The sequence below is a fragment of the Canis aureus genome, chromosome 7, assembly GCF_053574225.1.
Source record: "Canis aureus isolate CA01 chromosome 7, VMU_Caureus_v.1.0, whole genome shotgun sequence".
Lineage (NCBI taxonomy): Eukaryota > Metazoa > Chordata > Mammalia > Carnivora > Canidae > Canis > Canis aureus.
In genome coordinates, this window is record NC_135617.1 from 17,444,167 (window position 1) to 17,464,695 (window position 20,529).

The window sequence follows — 20,529 nt, forward strand, 5'->3', positions numbered from 1 at the left end:
AGCAGGATGATGGGGAAGCCAGGGCTAGATCATCAGTATTTTAAAGCCTGTACACCACGGCTCTGCGTGAACTGAATTAAGCTTGGCCTGGCCCTAGGAGCAAATGGCATGTCCATCATGTCTGCAGCCATTCTTCCAGTCTCTATCCCTGCCAATACTAGATGACTTTTTACACATACACCTCATAGTCTTCTCTCAGTACAAGAGCTTTACTCTCTCCATGTGGGACTTTGTCTCCAAGAAATCCACCTCTGCAGGTTGACACTGCTGAGTGATCCAGACTCCCAAATCTCTGCTATGTACCTGGGTCTGCCTGTTAAATACAGCCCAATAAAATTGCCATTTTTGTAAGTCCAAAGTTGTCAAATTGGTTTCATTTTATGATTCAACAGAGTATATGTGCTGTTTGTAAAGATAAGTGTGTGACTCTTTGTGGGAGCTCTAAGAACTTTTCTGTCTAGAAAAAGAATGGTTGAAAGGAGATGAGTGGCTTCTGTGTCCTCTGAAACCCACTTTGGTTCTGACTTGAGCTTCAAAAGCAGGCAAGGGACAGTGAGTCTCTTTAAAAAAACTTAGCATTAATATTGGAACATGTTATGGCTTCAGAAACATTGCTATGTGACCCTGCTCTGACAATCTAGAAGAAGATTAGTAGATTTAGGTACACAAATATTGGAAACTGCTGGTGACCAAAATAAGCAAACCTGGGAAATATATTTATATATATTATTAATTTATAAAGAGAATACATGAGTCAATAATAAAAAAACATAATTGCCTAATGGCCCATAAGCACCTAAAATTATTTAATTTGTTCAGTAATCCAAGAAACATTAAAACCAAACAATTTTTTCCCTTGCCTTTATTTTGGGTTCTTTTCTTTTTTTCATCCTTATTGGAGTATAAATGACATACAATAAACTGTATGTATTTGGAGTATACAATGGATGAATTTTGACATATGTATGTAACTGAAACAACATTATAATTGAGCAAAGGAACCTATCTGTTATCCCCAAAGTCTCCTCTTTGCAATTTCTCCTTAAACTTTTACAAACCAAACCAATGTGAAAAAAATTAAAAATATCGATAAGAAATAGTATTGGTGAAAGTGTCAGGAAACAGGCTATTTCATACACTGTCAGTGAGACTATACATTGATATAACCTTTTGGAGAAAAATCTGGAAATATTTAACAAAAACTTTTAAATTATATATTTTAAATACATCCCCTTTGACCCAGCAAGTCCAATGTAGGAATTTATGAAGTAAAGTGCATCAAAATATAATAATGTTTACTTCTGGTAATATTTCTTACAGTAGCAAAAAGAAATGTGGAAAATAATTGTGCTTTAAAAATGGATTGGTTAAATAAATGAGGGAAAATATATATGCAGTGAAAATATATACATTAAAGAAGGTAGAATTTATGAATAGACTCCAAAGCATTTTAATAATATAATAAGTAAATGAAACAGAATGAAGGACATTGCTTACAAAGAATTTAGTTTTTGTAAGAAAATTTTTATGGATGGGAAAATGAAATGTCTGAAAGATATAAAAGAAACCATTAGTGATTATTTCTAGGTGGAGATATGAAGGATGACTCTATTTTTATTCTTTAGAAATAGAACTTCTGTATTGCATGAACATTTAAAATTTTGAACTTTATTTGAAAAGTGATAAAGCTATTTTTGTTTCAAATGAGAAAATCTTAAAAGTCAGCCTAGGGATGTGAGAGAATCATTATAATCTATGAACTGTTATTTTGGAATATTTGCATGGATTTACATTCTTTTTGATTTCATTACTTAATAGTTCTGTTGGTGAATAACGTGGTGTTGGTGGATTATTTTTTTCTCAAGACACAGATCTAATTAAAAAGTTACCCACAACACAGCTTATTGCAAGCAGCCCATTTAGACTAGGCAATTACACAATTAAAGTGATTAGTTGCAATTATACTTAAATTTCCAATTTAAGGATTAATTTCTATGTAATGTGTAGTGCCAGTACATACTAATGTTTAACTTTTAAAAACTCAACTGAAGAACCTTCTCTTTACTATTACCTGCCACTTACTATATATTTACAGTAGTCTGGAATCTATGATACCTAAATTCTATCAATGAATTAAGTACATTTAAGTTGAACTTACCATTCTTCTAAATGGAAAAATACAGCATTATCTTTCTGTTACTTTCTGTGTCAATGAAATGCTGAAACAAACCATTTGTCTTTCCTGTCGGAGCTGTTATGAAAATAGCTGCTAAAGAAGTTTGTATGATTTCAAAATTCAGTGATCTACTCATTTTTCTTCCCATCTTTAAGTTAAAAACAGAGATAAAATATTGCCTTGCTTTTATTCAATTTTTTAAATATTTAATTTTTTTTGTTTGTTTAAAGATTTATTTATTTATTCATGAGAGACACAGAGAGAGAGACAGAGACACAGGCAGAGAGAGAAGCAGGCTCACCGTGGGAAGCCTGATGTGGGACTCAATTCTGGGATATGGGATCACACCCTGAGCCAAAGGTAGACACTCAACCACTGAGACACCCAGGCGTCCCAAAGTTTATTTATTTATTTGAGAGAGAGAATCTCAAGCAAACTCCTCCTGTCCCCTGCCCAAGCAGAGCATATAGCCAGATGTAGGGGCTCAATCTCTCAACCCTGAGATCACCATTTGAGCTGAAAGCAAGAGTTGTATGCTAACCAGCTGTCACCACCCAGGTCCCCCTTGCCTTGCTTTTTAAAAAGATTTCTTCGTAGAGAATACATACACATTGGATTTTTTTTTTAAACTGTTATTAAGTCATCCTTTTTTTTCTTTGGCCGAGGTGGACAGCAGAAGATATGCTGTAAGAATATGTTGCAAACTTTAAACGGGTGTGATCAGAACTAGTAGTAGACCAATCAGTAATGGTACTCTCCTTAGTGATGAGTATGCTGAGCTGGCAGGAGCCTCAAGAGGGTGTGGCCACTTGTTAAAATTGTGTTCCCAATCTGCTGGTGATGTAAAAGGACATTAGAGCCTTCAGGTAATTGTATTATGATGTGACTTTGGGAAGCATCAATCATGGCAGGTTAACTAGTAATGATTTCTATACCTGCTATTCGGGTATAGAAAGCTAATTGAAGGGAAGGACTGGCTATTTTTTTGTTATCCCCAGCACCTGGTGGAGTACCCATGTATTAATACCCATGTATTATAAACAAAATTGGTCGGGTAAAGAATGAAAGAATTTGGCAAAATCATAATTAGTAATTTGAGTCTTCTGTTTATGCTAAGTAATTCCTTGAACTCTTCCTGAAGACTTAAAAGCAGTCAAATCTGAAGTTCAGAAAACAAAGGAACACTTTGTTTGACATCATTAAAGAAATTAGATGAATAACAGCATTTTCCGGGTAATGAAAGTTTTCCTCTTTGAGGTTTGACTATTTTGGTGGAAATATTTCTAAGATCTAGGCCACACTTCCTTACTTTAGTAAAAATATTTTTGAAGAATTAAAATTTTTTTAATTTGGAAGTTGCCATTTTAAATCCATTATTGGATTGTGCCTTTTAGGTCTTATACTTATAAGTAATAATTCCTATTCTTCATTTGAGTCTCAGTTTGTACTTATTCACTTCTGGAAGCCTTCCTTAACACCCCAAATGTGGGTCTCTGACAACATCTGTATCATTTATACTTTTCATGTCATAACTCACCCTTCTTAATTATAATCCTCTGCTTTAATGATTTTTCTAATATTTTATAGTCTCCATCATTGGAGGGATCTTTATGGTCTTATTTACATGGAACATGGCTGGTATGTAATAGGCAGTAAGTAAATGTAGTGCATCTGAATACTACCACATTTAGTGTAAGAATGTCACATTTCATTATTTTTAGCAATAAGATAACTCTGCTTTGAGTTACTTTCTTCCCATTTCTGGATGACAAGACATCCAATCTGAGTCACAAATGGAGTGTCCTCCCTTTATCTCTGGTCATGCAATAATAATAAGAATCTTAACGTCAGGGATCCCTGGGTGGCACAGCGGTTTAGCGCCTGCCTTTGGCCTAGGGCGCGATCCTGGAGACCCGGGATCGAATCCCACGTCGGGCTCCCGGTGCATGGAGCCTGCTTCTCCCTCTGCCTATGTCTCTGCCTCTCTCTCTGTGTGTGACTATCATAAATAAATTAAAAAAAAAAAAAGAATCTTAACTTTATGCAAAACATTAGGAAAGAGCACAGTGGTCTCCAGTCTCCCCTGGTCATCTTGAATATACACATTTTCCAAGCTCTCAAAATACTTCAGAATACTTCTTTGCCAAACTTGGGCATGAATTTCTTTGTGAAATTTCATGCCCAACTCTCCTAGATGTACTATGTAGCCCCCTCACCCCAATTCCTTCACCTTCTTAGGAAAAGTAAAAAAATGCTAAATAAGCCTTTTGCTAGTCTCACAATTTAAGAAAGTTGCCTCAAGGACCCGTGAAAGGGCACCTGGGTGGCTCAGTGGTTGTGTATCTGCCTTTGGCTCAGGTCATGATCCCAGAGTCCTGAAACTGAGTCCTGCATCAAGCTCCTTGTGGGGAGCCCGCTTCTCCCTCTGCCTCCTCTCTCTCATGAATAAATAAATAAAACCTTTTTTTTTTTTTTTTAAATAAAAGCACCCAGTGAAAACCATCCTTCAGAAATGCAATCATCAAGGAAATAACACCCTATCTCACATCCTCCTGGGAGATTATGAGCCTAACTTCAGCTGTCACCTGACTCCAAATTGCAAACCCCACTTCCAGCCATAAAGATATGAGAAAATTAGCAATTTTACCTTGAAAACATGGATGTCATGGGCTGTATCTACTTACTTATATAAAAGGGTACAATTTTTTTTTTCTATCTTTGCGATCTCTTTAGCAGATTGCCTGTGATGATATCACATGCAGGTTAAAGTTTATTCAGTAATAAAGTTATTTTCTTTTTCTTCTATCTTTGTAGAGAGGCGTTCTGAGTTGGGAAGAGATTTTGCTTTTAATTATATTTCCCCAACACTTGGAACACTCTACAGTCTCTGATTCCAGCTATATGTGAGATACTCCAACAATCAATCCTTTGCCCAGTCTCAGAGTAAATGAGTACATTACCCTCCTTCCTGTTGGCACCTGCAAACTTCGGAGTTTTGCCATGTAGCATAAAAGCCCCTGGTCAGATGAGCATTGCAAAGGCTTGAATAGGAAGTGATGAAGACATTTGATTTTGAGAACAAAATTCATATCCATGTGACATTAAGAAGAGAGTGGAAGAAAGTGGCGTTTGTGTTGAGAATTACTCTTTTAAGGACAAATAAAAATTAAAAATAAGGGATGCCTGGGTGGCTCAGCAGTTGAGTGTCTGCCTTTGGCTCCGGACGTGATCCTGGAATCCTGAGATTGGATCCCATATCGGGCTCCCTGCATGGAGCCTGCTTCTCTCTGTGTGTCTCTGCCTCTCAATCTACGTCTCTCATGAATGAATAAAGTCTTTAAAAAAGAAAAAATAAATAAAAATAAGAAGTGTAATTCTATTGTAAATGAGTGTAATTCTATGTAAAAGAAACTTCTCCCTCATACTTTTTCTTGGAGCATTTACTTTAAAAAATTGTATGTACTTTTTCCTCTCTTTGAAATGTGTGTAAATGTATATATATACATCCGTTTGAAGACTACATAGGCTTTTTGTTAGCTTTATGACTCAGGAATGTCTTTCTCAAGGCTCTAGGAGCCATCACTTTCATATATAAATACCAAGCTCCTCTCCAGTTTCCGTGGGAGGTAGGAGCCCAACTTCAGTGGGCTGCAAAACTATCTCCTGTCGTTAGGATATGAAAAGTTTGTTTCTTCTGGATATAGTGTTTTCCTTTTCTGCTACCTTTGTGGAGAGGATTTCTGGGTCAGGAGATTTTTTGATGCGGGGAGAGGTAGAGGGCAAGGGAGAGAGAGAGAATCTTAAGCAGGCCCCACGCCCAGCATGGGGCCGACTTGGGGCTTGATCTCATGACCCTGAGATCATGACCTGAGCCAAAATCACGAATTGGATGCTTAAGTGACTGAGCTGCCTGGGCACTCCAGGAGATTTGGTTTTTTATTATATTTCCCTAGCACTGTTAAATAAGGCCCTGTTACCCACATACAGTGGACCCTGAGTAAATATTTTGTTTTTATTTGTAATGGCCAACTATATTCTACCTTCTGAACATCCTCACTGGTAATTTGTACACTTCTTAGACATCTGGGTCACCTGCTTTCTGATAAATAATTTGTCTTATACTGTAATTAGGCCACCGCTAATGATCAATGTAAGACCAGATGGTATATAGCAAATTTTTATTTTATATTATTGATGCCATCTTTTTTTTAAGTCAAAGGTTTTATTTACTCCAAGGATATTGTAGATGTGTGAATACAAATGGAATTTTGAGAAGCAGGACAGTGGCAGTAGTGGGAATTTAAATGGCTCTTTACTGCTTGAAAATTACTGTATCAGTTGCAGGGTAGGAAATGGATCTTGGCTTGTTTACATCCAATTAAGACTCATAGTACCCCAGCACAGTGATTTCTTTGAAAATGTAATTCAAATATTTTATGAGTGAGCGATCATTAAAAATATAGTAGGAATTAATTTGCATAATTAACTACATAATTTAACTCAATCTTCCCCCAGTCAAAGATATATTATCCACAATGTGAGTTTGTTGGAGGAGGAGGCAAGAGGAGTTGTGTGATGATGACGCTAGGTTAGTACTGACATCCAAAAAATAATCTTCCAGACTGAGCTGCAGTGGTCAGAAGAAGTGGCTGTTCTCCAGAGGCTCTTCCACTTGTTTTAAAAAGCCAGCTTTGCCTAGGTTTATATGTCTTCTTTGTTTTTTCCAAGCTTTCTAAGATCTCAGAAAACTCCTGCTAAAGTCTGGAAAAATGTCAAAAAGAAGGATACCTGAGTAAACCAGAGCTTGATGTATAGAGAGCCCCACCATCAACTCTTCCCTTCTCTCATTTGAGAGTTAGTGTAAAAACATGCCCTCAGTGGCTTTCAAAAGATAGCAGAAAGACACAAAGTCATTCACTCACAGAGCAGAATGAGACCACGCTGGAGCCCAGTAACCTCTTTCCTGTGATGTGTTATTTGAATTCCTGATTATGTTTAGCTTTGAATGGTTATTGAAAGAACAGGTTATTGTTTTGATCACTAGACTCTCCTCTTCTGGGTGACAGAAGGATTATCACATCCTCTTGCTATGGAGCCCTAACTGACTGTTCTCATTTGAGGACCTATGTGAACTAGGACATTTTGTGCTTAAGTGGGCTCTCAGACACTTTAATTATTATTTTGACCACTCGAAGCTTCCAGCTGAGTAATAGTCACTGCAACAGCAAGTAACCACTAAGGAATTGCGAGAGTCTGGTCTTGAAATGAACTGTGTTCCTGCCGCGAGGCTCAGAATGTCATAAGGTGATGGCCAATAGAATTCCAATTATCTCTGAATATTTCATCCATATTTCTTACTCAGAGAAAGACATCACTGCACTTTTTAGACAAATGGGGAAGGGGTGGAAAGGAATAGAAGGCAAAAATAAAAATGAAGTCTGGTCTGATAGATGGGGGCTAGAAAGGGAATGTATTTGTGATTTCTTCTTTTTTTTTTTTTTACCCCAGGGCTATTGAGTAATAGAATCTCTATCATTTTAAACTCATGTTGATTGTTGCAGACAATAGTTTTGCAAATCTACTTTACAGCCCATCCCCATTGTTTTCATTAGTGTTGGAACTAGAGATGAACTCCATCAGGGCCTCCTGACAACAATCAACATAGGATTTGAACATGTTCTCAGAGGGGTGTGTTGTCACTGTTTTCAGATATTTACAGGAATGGCTCTTTATCAGTTCATTCACAGAATCTACCTTAAGAGCTTGTTTCTTGGCTTGCAGATATCATGCACAGTTGTAAACAGGCAGCATGAAATGCAGCCAGGCAACCAAGAGCACAGGTTCTTAGAAAGGTACTTAGCTTTACTCATCTTCTTTCTTTACAGAGGTTTTTGTTCCTGAATACAACTTCATTCAAACTGTGAAGAAACAAGTCAGGGAAAATTTGAAATGTCTAGTAGCCTCATTTACATTACAATCCACTGTTTAATGCCTATGACTGTCATTTAAAAAGAGACACAGCTTTTATATTTCTAAATAAAAGCAAAATGTTTCATCAATGACTCAGACTATAAAGCTAAATAAGTAAAACATTTTGCAACTGTGTAGAAAGAAGGGATGTGATTAATAATAATATAATAATAATAATTGTTGTTGTTGCTGTTGTTCGAAATAGTGTTTTCCCAGGTAGGTCAGAATTTTGCTATAATACCTGTCAATGAGGGGATGAGCATTTCTCTTTGGGCCACGTTTTCTTAAGACCTTAAACTTGGTTTCTAGAACTTGCTGATTATCTGACTTTCCTAAAGTTTCTTTATTACATTTTTATCCACCTTTATTTGCTTTCTGCCATCTCTTCTTGTTTTTTTTTTTATTTTTTTATTATTATTATTTTTTATTTATGATAGTCACACAGAGAGAGAGAGAGAGAGGCAGAGACACAGGCAGAGGGAGAAGCAGGCTCCATGCACCGGGAGCCCGACGTGGGATTCGATCCCAGATCTCCAGGATCGCGCCCTGGGCCAAAGGCAGGCGCCAAACCGCTGTGCCACCCAGGGATCCGATCCCCTCTTCTTGTTTTTTGTTTTGTTTTGTTTTGTTTTTGAGAGAGAGAGAGAGAGACAACAAGTGGGGAGGGGTAGAAGGAGAAGGAGCAAGAATCCCAAGCAGGCACCACACTCTGTGCAGAGCCTGATGTAGGGCTCAATCCCACAGCCCCGAGATCATGACCTGAGACAAAAATCAAGGTTTCAGACCTTCAACCAACTGAGCCACCCAGGCACCCCTCCATGCTTATTATTTTTAATGTATGTAATGCCTCTTACTAGCAATGTAATTCCCTTTTCTCATTACTAAATAAAACAAAAAAGGCAAAATAAATGAGTCAAACACAAAAACCTTCATTGCAATTTCTGCTGCATCTCTCATGAACTTCAATTCAACTCCTATAAGGAAGTGTTTCCTGCCATGACAGTTAACTGAAGTAAGGAGCATGGGGGATTCACAAGACTCTGATCTTCAATGGTTTGCAGGAGACCTATGGTCTTTTTTTTTTTTAAGATTTTTATTTATTTATTCATGACACACACACACACACAGAGGGAGAGAGAGAGAGAGGAGAGAGAGACAGGCAGAGGGAGAAGCAGGCTCCATACAGGGAGCCTGATGTGGGACTCGATCCCGGGACTCCAGGATCACACCCTGGGCCAAAGGCAGACGCTCAACCACTGAGCCACCCAGGGGCCCCCCTCAATGAGGTTTCAAATGAAAGGACATAGGACCCTCAGAAGACATCTGGAGAAGCTGGTGCGCTGGCTGCTGTGGCAGGGTTCCTCCGTGTGTATCTCTTTGGTGAACTAATTAGAAAGTGGCCATCAGCCTTGAAGGATTAAAAACCTCATTTGTTAGTATACCTAGACTAGATCCATTTTATAAGGATGGGTGTGTAGTAAAAGCTCAGATGAGTGAAATATAACCAATAATTCCTATTTACTAAGTTGTATGGTGAATTAAAGAGTCATATACCCTAGAATATTCCTGTCAGCAAGCTTGGCACATTCTCCCATACGTTCGAGGCACCTGCCAGGGGCAGGGACAAGGTGTCCAGCCAGAATATGGTCAACAGGAGAGGGCTCTGTACTTTATGCTTCTAAACTCACTATGGCTGTTCTCTAGCACTCAAGAATAGGTCAAAGAGGAGAACTTCTGTAGGAGGAAATGGATGCTTTTAGCTAATCCCTGGAGCAGGACCTGGTGGGAAGTGGAGGGGCTACAGAGCTGCATCAGCACATGCTCATGCCAGTCTGGATAAAAATCTGGGCCAGGCTTGTCTATACATTCTGTCTCAGATTAACAAGACGTAGCAGTGGGTACCTTGGTGATTTCAGCTGTTGCTTTTCTCTTGAATCACGCTATGGCAACTGGTGAAAATCCTAGGGTCCCCTGCTATTGTCCTCCTTCACTGTTCTCCTGTATAATATCTCTTGTTTCCTATATCCCACATCTTCTCTTTTTGGCTTTTCTTTCTCATTGTAGTAAAGTACATTCCTAAGACTTCTTAAAAACTGGGTCATGAGTGACAAATATTTTGATACCAAGAATGTATAAAAATATTTTTATTCTGCCTTCATACTTGATAGCTTGATGTCACCTAGCATTCTAGTTTGGAAATTCTTTGCCTTCAGAACTCTGTAGGTGTTGATCTCTTGCTCCTGGTGTTGCTGTTGAGAACTTCAGATCCACTTGATTCCTCATTTTTTTGTATGTGACCTTTTTATCACCTTTTCTTCCCTAGATGCTTATAAAATCTCCTCTTTGTTTTCGTTCAGAATCCAGAAACTGTACATTGATATTCCTTAGTATGGCTCTGTTTCCTCTGGGGTCCTTCCCATGTGGCCAGTTATGTTCTTTAGTTTTATGAACTTAAATTATTTCGTACCTTCCATTTTTCTCTTACTCTTTCTTTCATGGAAAGACAAGTGCTTCAAGTTTCTTATATTTTTATTTTCCATTCAAAACATTTGAATATACTCAAATTATCTTCTAACCTTTCCACGGTGTTTTTTTTTAAACTTCCGCTATGGTATTTTAAAATTCCAAGGTCATCTATTTCTATTTCTTTCCTCTTTAATGTCTTCCTGGTCATGTTTCATGGATGCAACATCTATCTTCTTTCTCTGAGGATATCAGTGATAGTTGTCTTGATTTGTTTCTTCCTGGTTGTTCTCTCAGGTTGTTTGTTGAGCTCTCCTGTCCATGTTAGAGACTTTGCTCAGATATCTGGGTATCTTTATGGTCTACTCAGGATTTAGGGTAAGGGAATAAAAAGGTGATTAGTGGTCCTGAATGCATGGGTGGAGTTTTCATATTTGAACCTCAGATTTGACCCTGAGTGAGTCATCTGTTGGAAAACTTTCCTAGGTATTACCTCTGGGAAAGGTCAGCTTCTCTGTCTAGAAAGAAAATGTCAAGTTGCTGGAGTCTTTGGGAGCCCAACAGGACTGGAGCTGGCTCTGCAATCAGTCTTCAGTGGATTCAGAGTTCCTTGATTTGCCTGCACTCAGCGCTCTTCATCTCCTATCTCTGGCTTTCTTTTCTTTAAACAGTTAGCTATGCTGTAGTTTTAATGCAGTTTGGGAAAAGAGTGAATGAAATAAAATGTAAGCATTCAATCTGCTGTCCTAACCTGGAACGTATGGGAAAGTTTTCAAGTCATCTGTTTCACGAGAAGGCCCATATTAAAGCTACAGTGACAACATTTAAGTACAACATTAGTGTAGTGTTTATTTGGCACAATATCCTATATTTACAGATCAGATAACCGAGGGACAGAAACTTTAAGGTTTGCTGAATTAAGAATAATTCGGACTCAGAGAAAGAATTCTAGCATGGCTGTTTTATCTTACTGAACTACAAGTAGAGATGTGGCAAAGAAGAAATATGACATACAGAAATAAAATGAGGTATAAAAGACACAAATTCCAAGTATATAAGTTTAAAGTTTGTTTTTTTTTTTTGTGACCTTTAGCCTTTATAGTAAGACAAACTTCTACTTACATGAGGCCTTTCAACAATGCCCCTATTGATATAAGGGGATTTTATTGAAATCTTATATCTAAGAGTGAATTTAAATACAATACGGCATTGGAAAAAATAATATTTTGTACAGTTTTCTGTGGGTATACTTTTACACTGATTTTAAAGTTCTCTTGCTTTGTAGGTTTGTGCCATTGAACTGCTTTCCTGTAAAGTTCCCAGGTTTATAAGCAGAAACAAAAGTGTGGCAATAAAAAGGAGTGTAGGGAAAACTGGCAACATACAGCTTTTGTGGGTGGTCGTGTTTTAAAACAGATGGAACACTCAATATTTAAAGTCATGTTTTCCAATGACGAGTAAACATATAAGACTAAGACAATTACATTTTGAAAATTATGATAACATTCTTTCTAAGGATTTGAATTGCTCTTGAGATAAATCTAGGTTTGAAACCCTATGAAGAAAGAATTCTACAGTACAGAAAATGTTGTCATTTTGATAGTTCAGATACAGCCTTTCTGAGAGACAGAATATTGTGCTTTTTAAAATATATAAACATCTTGCTGACCCACACTATCAGGTTCAGGACTCTGGACATCATCAACAATAAATAGTGCCCACCTGACAGAAAAATGAAAGAAGTGATGTAGAGATGTCTGAAAGTGATTTTTTAAAAACAGCAAGCTATTGATGGAAAATTAACATACAAGGTTCCTAAGTAAAAGTAGAAATTATAATTTTGTTATGAAAAGATTTTGTTTGTTTTGCTGTTTTTCTATGTGAATTGTATCATATCTGTAGGAACACCTACCCCAAACAGATTTAGGGAGTTTTCACTTTAAAATGCTAAGTTTGCTCGGAGTCTGCTATCACAGCTAAATAAATATAGTAAGAAGACATTTATTCACAATATGTCTGTGCAAATTACTGCCAGCAGTCTCAGTGACCAAGAGTGCACGTGCTCAGAATTGTCTTAAACAAGGAAATGGTTTCTCTCTGTGTAATTTTTAGCTGTAGCCAAGTTCACTTAAAACCTCTTACTATTACCAGTCTGCAGGAAGAAAAGTGCTATTTCCTGTTTCATCTAGCATTCATTTGAAAAGAGTCTGATTTTTATGGTATAAAAATGATAGCCCTATTATTAAAACTCTCTGGATACACATTAAAGAATTTCAGGAGAGCTGGCATGGAACAGTCAGGGAGGCCAAATCTTTGTGCTTATACCGGTGGGAGGACATTCAAAACAATTACTGCCCTTCAGCTGGAAGCAGGCTTTCATTCTCCATGTTCTAATCTTTCCTTTGGTCTTTCCCATCCCCAACCTGGCTCTCCCAGTGTGTGATTTCTTTGAAAAGGAATATCTAACTCTAATAATAGATCCTCTACTTTGTTCCAAACTGTGCTCCATGGATAGCACACGTGTCCAGAGAGATGTTAATAGGTATTCTGGGAAGTAAAGAGTTTTAGCTAAAATCAGTTTGGGCTTGCTGCTCTGAGTCTCAGCCTGGAGGGTCACTATGTTGGGCCTCTGTGGCCCTCCAGCCCCGGTTGCTATAGCCAGCTTCACACGGCATCACACTAGCAGAGCATGACTCTCCTGTCTCTTCTGACCCATTCTGGAAGCTCCAGGAGTCACCTCCTTATAGCATAGGACCCAGAGGATAAAAGTTCCCTTTCTCTCCCTCGCTGCTGGGTATGCAGTGCTGAGGTGCGTTCTGGATGGCTCTTCAAAGGCTCCTAACCCAGAGCAGTGGCTGGCCCAGTAACAACTCCCACCCCTTGCTGTTGATTCTTTCCATCCTTATTTTACTGTTCCTCTCCCTCCCTCTGGCTCTCTGGGATCACTTCCCAAAAATAAAAGCCCTCATCTCACAGATTCTGCTTTTGACAGGAGAAGAGGGAGGCTGATGCAATTGCAAAGAACAGGGGTTCTTGAAGTCTCCTGAGAGCTCCCACATTTAAAAAAGTAAATAAACCAAAAAAACCAGCAAACAAACAAAAAAGACTACACCAAAGACTTGTTCAGCCCTGTTTCTCGGTTTATAGCAGTGAAATCTTTATTTGTTTGTTTATTACAAACACATTGTTACTGGAGAGAATATCTTCAAAACCAGGGCCAGGATGGACTTCAGGGTGTGTGTCCGGTGCAGGAACATTGGGCCCTGTGCTTGGTTTAAATCCTTGCTGCCAACTTTTTGAAATTCCTAGTAATTTATGAAACAAAAGGCCCCATGATTTCATTTTGCACTGGGCTCTGCAAATTATGTAACTGATCCTGACCTGGGGTGGGTCGAAAGAAATTCAGACCATCGATTTCTTCAGGAAACCTTTTGCAATCCTATAGTTCTTGGAGTTGGAAGAACCATGCACTAAAAACTGTGGGTCTTTAACCCTTCCTTTGCTGCTTTTTCCATTATGCAGGTGGGCTAGTGATTGAATCTCTCTGGGCTTCAGTTTCCTTGGCCGTGAGTGGAAGATTAGCTCAATGGCTCTCAATTGGCTGCACATTAAAATGTTTGAAGGGCTTTGAGAAATATTAAGTAAGTCAAGATGGGGCTGTGGCAGCAGTATTTATTTTTTCTTTTCTTTTAATTCAAGTTAGTTAGCATATAGTGTACTATAGTTTCGGGGGTAGAATTTAGTGATTCATCATTTGTGTATAACACCCAGTGCTCATCACATCACACGCCCTCTTTCATGTCCATCACCCAGTTACTCATCCCCCCACTTCTCTCCCCTTCAATGACCCTCAGTTTGTTCCTAGAATTAAGAGTCTCTTATGGTTTGTCTCCCTCTCTGTTTTTAACCTGTTTTATTTTTCCTTCCCTTCCCCTATGTTCATTAGTTTTGTTTCTTAAATTCCACTTATCAGTGAAATCATATGGTATTTGTCTTTTTCTGACAGACTTATTTGGCTTAGCATCATACACTCTAGCTCCATACACATTGCAAATGGAAAGATTTCATCCTTTTTGATGGCTGAGTAATATTCCATTATATATATAATATCTATATAATATATATAATAATATATAATATAATATAATATATATCACATCTTTTTTATCCATTCATCAGCAGTACTTATTTATGTATTTTTAAAGATTTTATTTATTTATTTATGGGAGACACAGAGAGAGAGGCAGAGATGTAGGCAGAGGGAGAAGCAGGCTCTCTGCAGGGATCCCATTGTGGGACTTGATCCCGGGACCCCAGGATCACACCCTGAGCCAAAGACAAATGCTCAACCACTGAGCCTCCCAGGCGTTCCCATTGCCAGCACTTTAAAATTCACTACAGTAATTGGGAAAGTCACCCAGGGTTGAGAACCCAAGATAGGACAGGGTCCAAACTTCCAGCTTTTATTCTGTGTGTATAATGTCAGTGACAGGCTCAGGCTATAAAAGCTTCCACAGGTCTCCTTTTATAACATAGAATAAATTATCAAGAGAACATTGGACATGATTTATAGCATAGTAGTATTTAGGGAAGAAGGGAAGAAAGCTTACATTTTCACAGGATCTTCTTGTTGGAAAGTATCTTGGGATACTGTTCTCACAACTAATATGAATAATATTTGTTATACTTTAGCTATACACACTAAGACAATAAAAAGTATTGTAGGAAAGGGGAGGAAAGTTCAGAAGAAAGAGGAAATCCAGATGGCTTTAATATGAAGAATTACTCAAACATGTGATGAAAATAAACAAACAAGAAGCAAGCAAGCAAAGAAAAACAGAACCAAGTATTGGCCCGCCTTCATTTCAAGGACAAAGACGTAGCACCACATGAAAGCATCACCAGAACTATATCTGGAGGTTTGCAGGGCTTTGGGGGAATAGCATGATCTTATCTGGGAAAAGAGTAACTGAATCAAAGACAAGGCCTGGGGCACCTGGGTGACTCAGTGGCTGAGCGTCTGCCTTTGGCTCAGGTCATGATCCCGGGGTCCTGGGATCAAGTCCTGCATCGGGCTTCCCATGGGGAGCCTGCTTCTCCCTCTGCCTATATATCTGCCTCTCTTTCTGTGTCTCTCATGAATAGATAAATAAAATCTTAAAAAAAAAAAGACAAGCCCTCAAAGAAAAGGAAAATAATCTTGTAAATATTAATTAAATAGCTGTCTCCACCAGAATATGGGAAAGCTCTGGTATGCAGAATGGACTCAAGAATATTATTTGATGGATAGAAAATATGCATCTGAATCCTTTCCAGGTTTTTCTCTGCTAACGTAGAAGGAAATCATTAGTAATTGGCTGTCTGTTGGAAGTTGAAATCTTTTTAAAACCTAGCTTTTACATTACTAATCTGTGCTTCATCATGTTTTTCCTACATACCAATTATTTTTTAGGGGAAGGAAGAGGTTAGTTCCCTGTCATTTTTCTAACAAAATATGTTGTTTTGTGCTTCCCCTAGGATCACTAAATGCTCGATGAAAGGAAAACCACTTTTATTTATTATACCCCACTAGTGTTAATCTCCTTAAATTCTGAGAGAATCAATGGGAGCTCCATAAAAATACATTTCTACTTTATTCTCTTTAAAAAAAAAATACCATAAGATCAAAACTCCCTGCCTTCCCTTGCTGGTTTCTGCATTAAATGTAGTTCTGCAGGATGTGCGTGTCACTGTGCAGAAGACAGTTACTCAGAGCATCGCATGCCCTCATCAGCCGTCACGATCGCCCTAGCTTTTTATTCTTTCTTTTCGGTCTGTTTCAATCTCAGAAACTTTAGTTCTTCTTTTGAAGCATAATCAGGTCAGTGAATTAGATGAGATCAGTTGCAAATCTTCTGTCTTTTTCTGTCTGCCTGATTTGGTAAGAGTCTTCCTCTGTGCCTTGGCCTGTCTCTCGAGCTTTGGGATGAGCTCCTTGCACCCGCAAGTACACTTTCTATGCTAAGCCTAATTTTTGTTTGTTACCATGAAGGTCCAGGAGGGCTTTGTTAAATTAAAGTAAAAGAAATGAGGTTGGCAGGCCTCTGTATCCTCTTGATCGGGAGGATGGACTTTTATTTAGGAATAAATAAACGAGAAAAGAATAGATTACACAGCCTCAGTGTTCATTTTTGTAAAATCTGATGCAGGGACTTCATTGATATGCTGTCGACTCAGGGCACATGTCAGAGGGATGACACGCTGAAATGATTGCATTGTGCTGGGAGAAAATTATTCTGAAGGAATCTAAGGATCTTCTGCTGATTCTTCATTCCATGACTTAGCTATATTTCATGTTTTATATTTTTGTAAAACCAACAGGAAAAGAGCAGCATATTACCACTTAAGATTTATGTACCCTGTCTTGCTCTAGCATATGTGTTATATGCCCATCATTATCCTAAATCTTTATAGTATTCATATGCATTTTATAGAGTGAGAAACTGGGGCTCAGAAAGCTTAAATATCTTGCCTGTAGTCGCTGCATCTAGAACTCTCAAGTCTTTTTAGTTAAGTGTTTGCCAGGTTGATCACTCTGCCTTTTAGTTTTATAGTGTGAGACACGTGTATAGCCCCACGGAGATACTTTTTATACCTATCGTACAAAAAAGAGTATAATCATCCTGCCCCTGTTGAATACATTTTTATGGTAAAATATGTAACTGAAAAAGTGTGTTTGTTAGTGAATTTTACAGTGACCAGTAAAGTAACTTAAATGTAAAATCCAATTTCTTGAGTATTTGCTGAAATAAGCTTTAGATACATGTCATATATAATCTACTTTCTCATTTGTTCCTTTTGGAATCAATACAATGTTTTGTTTTGTTTTTTTTTTATAGCATAGGCCTTCATTTGAACTCCCAAATGAGTATCTGTCCCTTACTTCAAGCTTAGCAATTCTTGAGACAACAAAAGGTTGTTTCTTATATTTAACAGGCTCATTAGAACAATAAGAATTTCTTACAGCCTTGGAATTTTATGGTAAGGACTAAGATGACCATCTTTTGAAACCACAATAACTTTGATGTGTTTTAAATGGATAATTATGTAACCTGCACATAAATAATGATTGAGAATGAATTTTACACGCATAAAAAGAACATACTTTAGGAGAGTGGCCTAAATAACCAGTTTGGTTATTGAGGGATAAATATGAAATATGAAATTAATATGAGTAATGCTTTCATAGGGATAACAACAACAAAAAAGTCTAGTCTCTCTCTCCACACACATATACATACACACACATTTTTAAAAGATCCATTCTGGTTTGTTCAGATTTTTGGCACAGGAATAGACTAAGAAATCAGCATTCTACATGAAGTCATTAACTGGGTGATCCCTGGATCCTAGTCCAAATCCTACCCCTAACCTACACATACCGAAAAAAGGTTAGCAGTTACCTTGCACTTCTCAGACCCAGGGACCCTTTAGGATATCCATCCTCCTTGATCTCTTTAGTGTTTTGCTCTCTGCTCATCTCTTCCTTGGGACATGCTCTCTTTCTCTGGGCCTTGGGGACTCTGATAACTTGTTCTCCTCTTGTTTAGGTCACTGTTTTTTCAGCCTGCTTTATTTCCTGTTCTCTCTTTGTAGCTGTACCTCAGTTCAGTCCTGCATCCTTTATTCTTTTTTCTTTTTTACTCATTCTTTCTGCTATCATTCATGCCCTTGACTTCAACTCTCTTCTGGCTTACAGGCAAATAATGCTTTTGAAATAAATGGCTTCTACTGGATTTTCCCTTCTCAGATATTTCTTTTGTATGCCCTGCAGTCCAGTCTCATTAAGGCTAAGTCACAATACCAAAGCTTATTGCTGTAAGGAAAGAAACAAAAGATACTGTCTACAACCAAAAATCCATTGGTTGGCTTTGAATGTCAAATCTGACACTCTAAATTCCCTAGAGAAGTAGGTTTAAAAGCTAAGGGGCTGTTTTCAAATACTCAGATACAGTTGGAGAATTCAGGGCTTCCAAAAGTATAGTCTGAGGGAGGCTACATGACTCTCAAGAGAAGTTCATATTGAATGTTACCATGCCTACCGTGATGTGGGAATAGTTGAGTAACAAAGACAAAGGCAGGTGGCCTAGACAGCTAAATTTGATGACAATGTCACTGGATCCAGTACACATCAGAATGATTCAGAGAAAGCAACTGAGAATTCCAAGGTCTCTAAGGGATAGGGGACACAGAAGTGCTGGAAGGAATATCAGAGATCTTTGACGGGGATAAGGTAGCCGCACCACCTTGCAGCTGCAGGCCATGGCATCTGCCACAGTGCCCGAGTAATGCTCAAGTGGCCACATGGGACAGTCGCAATTCAGTAGAGAATGCAGGACACCAAGGGACTACATGGGTCAAGGTGCAGTTCTATAGACGTAGCAAGATCCAGAAGACGGCATAAAGACTGAGCATCCTCCCCATGAAAACCACATGGATATATAGACTTTCTGGAATTTAATTTTAAAATTGGAGAGATGAAGGGAGATCACTTAGAGAAGAAAGAAATCTTTACAACTAGACACTTACCCCAAAGAGGGTGTTTTAAAATATAATACATGTCATTGGCAAGATCAGATATTTTCCCTATCACCAACCATGTCCTCTGTATCTGCTAGCTGTGATGTGCTGTGTTTGGGCCTGTGGGTAATGAGAAAAGGACTATCTTCCTACTTTCAAGGTGTTCATGATTAGTTGGCATCGTTTCCAAGCCACTTTCTTTCTCCAGCACTGGGCCTTTCACTGTCTAATGGCTAAGATGTCAGCATGCTGAACTCAGTGCGTGCAAGACTTAACTCATTGTTTTCCTTAGTGTGTCTAATACTCCACTTAAATTTATCTATTATAACTATAATTTTTCGTTGATATCTCTCATATTCATAATTTAGGTAGCTCCTTGGCATCTTCTTTCTTTTTTCTGAATTCCTCAGAGACAATCTCCAAGCAATCCCCCTTGACTCCTTTCTCATTGCTATGACAGTAATTCAGATAACTGTGAATAAATGCAACAATGTGATTCACCTTCATCACTTTATTTCCATCCTAGCTTAGAAACATTCAATGCTTGCAGGGAAGATTCCCAATTATTTAGTATGGCTAAATACTAAGTTTTCTCATGCACTGATACCTATTATTTATATGATAAATTACCACAGATGGAGTGGCATAAGGCAGCACATATTTAATCTCTTACAGTTCTGGAGATTAGAAGTCTAAAATCAAGGTTTTGGAGGGCTGCATTCCTTTGAAGGAGAATCTGTTTTCTTGTCTTTTCAGCTTCTAGAGCTCAGCTGCATTCATTGGCTCATGGACCTTTCCTCATATCACTCCAACCTCTTGGTTCTGTCATAACATTTCTTTCCACTCACTCTGATCTCCTGATGTTCTCTTATAAGGACTCTTGTGACTATATTGTGCTCACCTGCATAATCTGGGATAATGTCCCCTCAAAATCCTTAGTCACTTCTACAATGTCTCTCTCTCTCTTTTAAAAGATTTCATCTTTTAAGTTATCTCTACATCCAACATGGAGTGTGTATTCACAACCCTGAGATCAAAAGTCACATACTCTACCAACTGAGCCAGCCAGGTGCCCCCAATGTCTCTTTTGCCATAAAAGATAACATTCACAGGTTTTGGGGATTGGACAAAGATATCCTCGTGGGAACATTATTTTGTCTGTTTCCCACTAACCATTCTAGTCTTACACTATATCCATCCCTGCGGTAGCCAGATTTTTCCAATGGCTATTCCATGGACATTCTCATCTCCATACCTCTGCTCTTGACTTTCCCCATATTTAGAATGATTTTACTTGTGCATTCTTTAGTTCTTAGCTTTTCTTACTACTCCAGCCAACTGTGATTTTCTTTTTCTTGACA

At 38.2% G+C, this 20,529-nt stretch overlaps 1 long non-coding RNA gene across 3 annotated transcripts in view; it reads right to left on the reverse strand.

The window, feature by feature from the left end:
- Positions 1-20,529, reverse strand: part of LOC144316774 (uncharacterized) — a 66,137-nt gene that overhangs the window by 35,519 nt on the left and 10,089 nt on the right. Inside the window, exons 3-4 of one of the 3 annotated variants that reach the window (XR_013382625.1) lie at positions 7,931-8,094; positions 6,385-6,937 (exon numbers count right to left, since the gene is read on the reverse strand). The exons of 1 other annotated variant lie outside the window; for it this stretch is intronic. This is a non-coding gene — a long non-coding RNA (uncharacterized LOC144316774). Of the gene's footprint in view, positions 1-6,384; positions 6,938-7,930; positions 8,095-20,529 lie in introns of those variants that run through there. One more of the 3 variants, XR_013382623.1, reaches the window with a different exon arrangement.